We start from the raw sequence: 5,132 nt of genomic DNA, 5'->3' as shown, positions 1-5,132 counted from the left end.
CTTACGGGAGTAGAAAGCCTCATCTTTCTCCCGCGGAGCAGCTGGTAGTTTCGAACCACTGACCTTAAGGTTCGCAGCCCGATTCGTCACCACTACGCTACCAGAGCTCCTTATTAAGTGAATATTAAGTGCCGTCAAATGGGCACACCCATAGTGACCCTATATAGGGTTTCTGAGGAGTAGCTGGTGAGCTGAGCTTGAGCCACCGACAACCTTGCGGTTCAAACTGATTTTGCAGTCCAGCACCACACCAGGCCTTTTCATATATAGTAATAATATATTTACATATGCCCTGGTGTGGCACTTTAGGATAAGCATGTAACTGAAAAGTTTGTTTTAACCCAGCAGTTCAAACCTACCAGTTGCTCTTTGGAAACCCTATCCAGCGAAAATCTGAGTCAGAAATGACTCAACGGCACTTAACAACAAAAGCACATACATATAAGTTTACCATAATAAAATAAAACTAACACAAATATTCCTTTACATGTTGATTGATACAGTTAGCTAATATAAAAATGCCCTAAAATGTGATAATGTAACTTTGTTGCTGTTGTTGTTAAGTGCCTTCAAGTTGGTTCTGACACATAGCGACCCTGTATAGAGTTTCGAGGAGCAGCTGGTGAGCTTGAACCACTGACCTTGCAGTGCAAATGACTTTTTATCATAGGAAAGATGTTTCAATTTTGATAAGTTACTAAGTTTCCATTTTTAATCACTGAATTCATTATACCCACTGTTAACCACTATGTTGCTGTTAGTGTTGTTGAGTTGGTTTCGACCCATAGTGACCCTGTATAGGGTTTCTGAGGAGCAGCTGATGAGCTTCAACTACCGACCTTGCAGTTTAAATGGCTTTGCAGTCTGGCACATTAACTCACAGTGCCACACCAGGACTCCATTAACCAATACAGAGTAAGTTATTTTATTTATTTATTTTTTTGAATGCCTTCAAGTTGATTCCAAGTCATAGCTACCCTACGCACAACAGAATGAAGTACAGTCTATTTCTCTGTTATCTCCACAAACACTGTTATGTTTGAGCCCATTGTTGAAGCTACTGTGTCAATCTTTTTCATGGGGGTGATGAGCTTTTCCAGGGAATGATCTCTCCTGATAACATGACCAAAGTATATAACACCAAGTTATACTCACTGCTAAGGAGCATTCTGGCTGTACTTATTACAAGACAGATTTCAATATTTAGTATTATTTACTAACACCATATTTCAAATGTATCAGTTCTTCTTCAGTCTTCTTTATTATTGTCCAACTTTCACATATATATGACATGATTGGAAATATCATGGCTTGGGTTTATCAAAGAGTGGAAATTATGAATAATATCTTTATGTCACAAACAGTGGCATTTTAAGGCGCACAATTAAGTCATCTGTACCACTCATTCTTTTCAATGTTATCCATTATTTGTTATGATCCACAAAGCTGAATGTCTTTGACTAGTCTATAAAGCACAAATATCTTTCAGGTATTTTCTGCTTTCTGTAAAAACTCATCAGTAGTGATATCCATGTCAGTAGTGATATCCATTGTTCCATATCCTCATCTGAATCCAGCTTGAATTTCTGGCAGCTTTCTGTACGTATCCTGCTGTAATCACTTTTGAATTGCCTTTAGCAAAATTTTAATTGCTTGTGACATTAATGATATTGTTCAATGATTTCTGCTTCCTGTTGGGTCAGTTTTCTTTGGAAAGGGAATATATATGTATATCTTTCAATAAGTTTCCCAAATAGCTGCCTTCCAAATGTCCTGGCACAGACATGCTAGTGCTTACAATGCTGCATCAGTTTGCTGAAACATTTCAATTGATATTCTACCAATGCCTACATCCTAATTTTTCAACAACACCTTCATTGCAGTGTACTGAAAATGTTCAAAATTGACAGATTATTTTCAGTACAGTGACTATGTATTTCTTCCTTCCTTTTTTTTTTTTTATGCTTCCTGCATTATTCAATATTTTACCCTTTTAATATTTCAAATCAAGTCTTGAAAGTTTTCTTCAACTATTTCAGTTTGAGAAATGCTGACTGTATACTCCCCTTTTGGTTTTCTAACTCCAGGTGTTTGCATATTTTATTATGCTACTTTCTCTCCTCAAACTGTCCTTTGAAATTTCCTGTTCAGCACTTTTACTTCATCATTTCTTCCATTCCCTTTATTGTTATTGTTGTTATGTGCCATTGAATCATATCCAGCTCATAGTGACTCTGTATATAATTTCTAAGGATTAACTTTTGAATTTGATACTGAGCTCGTGATTAGTGGTTCGGTGCTTATCATATATAGTCACACCAGGACACCACTCCCTTTAGGTAGTCTATATTCAAGAGCAAGTTTCAGAGTCTCTTCTGACATCCATTTTGGTCTTTTCTTTCTTTCCTATCTTTTTAATGAACCTTTGTTTTTTCATGTATGATGTTCTTGATGTCATCCTACAATTTCTCTATTCTTTGGCCATTAGTAATCAGTGTGTCAAATCTGCTCTTGAAATGATCTCTAAAATAATGTTGGAAAGTACTCAAGGCCATATTTTGTTTTTTGTCCACTTAAGTTCCTTCAGCATCAGGCTGAACTTGCATATGAGCTGCTCTTAATAAGGTTTTCAGGGGCTAATCCCTCAGAAGTAGATCACTTATCCTTGCTTCCTAGTCTGTTTTTAGTCTCAAAGATCCACTGCAACTGTCCATGATGGGTGACCTTACTTGTTTTTGATATATGAGTGGCATAGCTTTCAGCATCATAGCAACAAGCAAACGACCACAGTACAATAAACTGACAGACAAGTGGAGAGAGTAAGCAATATAAAGGGGGATTCATTTGCCTAAAGTTATTCAGCAAATCTGTAAATCTGATAAGTATGATAAATCACATTTTAATAAATAGTAATAATTCTGCTCAGAACAAAATTGCCTTTGAGATCTAAATAGTTCCATATTTTAGAAATTTTGTAACCTATATAATTACTTATTTGATATGAGAATGTGTGAGAATTTTCTTTGATATTAAAATCTCCCTTTTTTACTCTTCTGGGGATCTAATACTCTTTCATTTTATTCCCACAACAGAGAAAAGATAAAATTTTAATATACAGGCACAGTCTTGTGCTTTTTCAAATAATGATACAATGTAAATTTTAGAAGCAAACAGAAGCTATCTATTACGCAGTTTACTCTCAACAATAAATCCACATGAGAACTGAAAAAAAAAAAATAGTTAATTAATGTATTATCCAACATTCTACTTAGAATTCCAGGTTCACCAAGTTGTTTCTTGTAATCATTTTGTGAGTATTTATATATGCAAATGTATTATTTTAACTAAAATATAACTGTGAAATCAAGGTAAGAGTTTTCTTTATTAACTTACAGACTTACTGATAGGTTTAATAGGAAAGTTATTGTTGCTAAGTGGCATTGAATCAGTTTTGACTTACAGAGACCCTGTGTAGAGTTTCCAAGGAGCAGCTGGTAGGTATGAATTGTAGGCCTTTTGATTAGCAGCCCAGTATGCATTCTACAGCGCCACATCAGGACTCCTTATAGGAGTGTTGTTGCTATTGTTAAGTGCCATTGAATCTATTGCAACCATAGAGACCTTGTATAGAGCTTCTGAGGAGCAGCAGTGGGTTTGAACCTCCAACATTATGGGGTAACTGATTTTATAATTCACAGCATTACCCTGCAGCACCACACAAGGAATTACAGCCTTAAATAGAGGGTGTTGTTGTCAAGTATCCTTAATTCAATTCCAACTCATAGTAACCCTTATAGAGTTTCTGAGGAGCAGCTGGTAGATTTAAAGTGCTGACCTTGTGGTTTGCAGTCCAGTGCTTATCCTGGTGGTGGTAGTGGTTATGAGACAGAGAGACATAGGGTGTAATTTCTAAGGAAAATCTATTTTTAAAAATAGTGGTGGTGTTGGTAATGTACCATGGAGTCACCTTTGAATATTGTTCCATTTTAGTTTTCTTCTTACATTATATCTCACAGTTTATTAATTCAACAAAAATAGATTGATAAAAATACAAAAAAATATTGCCACATTTCTATGTTCACAAAAAAACCATATTCCTGTCTTTCATTTTCACTACTCAAGCATTTTTATTTGCTTATTAAATTAAAGAAGTACATAAAATTCTGTTTTGACTTTCCTTTCAAGGGATAAACTGTGTTCATTTGTATACATATACTTCTCTCAAAGTAAATATTGCTAGTTCTCCCAGAGTTATTTTCCAACTCCTCTAACAGTGCCTTCTCTGTCTCATTTGATAATGATTTTAAAAATTGGTATATTTTAGTGGCCTAGGCAAGTTCTGGTGTGGTGCTGTGGGTTAATGTACCAGACTGCAAAGCCATTTGAACTGCAAGGTCAGCAGTTCAAGCTCACCAGCTGCTCCTCGGAAACCCTTATACAGGGTCGCTATGGGCCAGAATTGACTGGACAGCACAACAATAAGGCAAGTTCTGCACAGCTTATTGAAGGGTGAATAGTAATTGTGGCAGTGGGGACAAATATACAGGATCCATTTATTTTAGTGTATCATGTCATATAATTAAGATATAAAAGCAACACCTTGATGTAACACACATACATACACACACACAACTGTTTCTTAATTAACCACTGATCAAATTTGTCCCGCTTGTATTTCCTAAAGTTATGTTGCTATTATTAATTCCCTTGAGGCAGCTTTGATTCATACTTGATATATTCTTAAAATATAATTTAGAAGAGTTTTAAAAGGTAAAATAATGTATTATTAAAGATTTTAGAGATTTTACCATAAAGACTTGTAGGAACATTTTCCCTTAGGAGTGATTGAAAAACATTTTCCGTTTTCTCAAGATTTATTGTCTAATCATAATTTCTATCCTTCACTAGTTATAGTAGTAAGTCACACAGACTTCCTAAGACATCCTTTATCCAAATTTTAATTTATTCTATTTTCCCCTCTTAGTTCAACAACTTATTTGGAGTTGTTACTCCAAATTATTTGGAGTTGTTATTTTTTTATTTATTTTTATTTTTTTATTTTTTTATTATTCTGAAATTTATTTATTTATTTTTTCCCACTCAGGCATAAATTACATCTCCAAAGGGCACAT

The sequence above is a fragment of the Chrysochloris asiatica genome, unplaced genomic scaffold (genome assembly GCF_000296735.1).
Source record: "Chrysochloris asiatica unplaced genomic scaffold, ChrAsi1.0 scaffold00153, whole genome shotgun sequence".
In the NCBI taxonomy this organism is placed as follows: Eukaryota; Metazoa; Chordata; class Mammalia; order Afrosoricida; family Chrysochloridae; genus Chrysochloris; species Chrysochloris asiatica.
Note: the sequence above shows the minus strand (reverse complement) of the source record.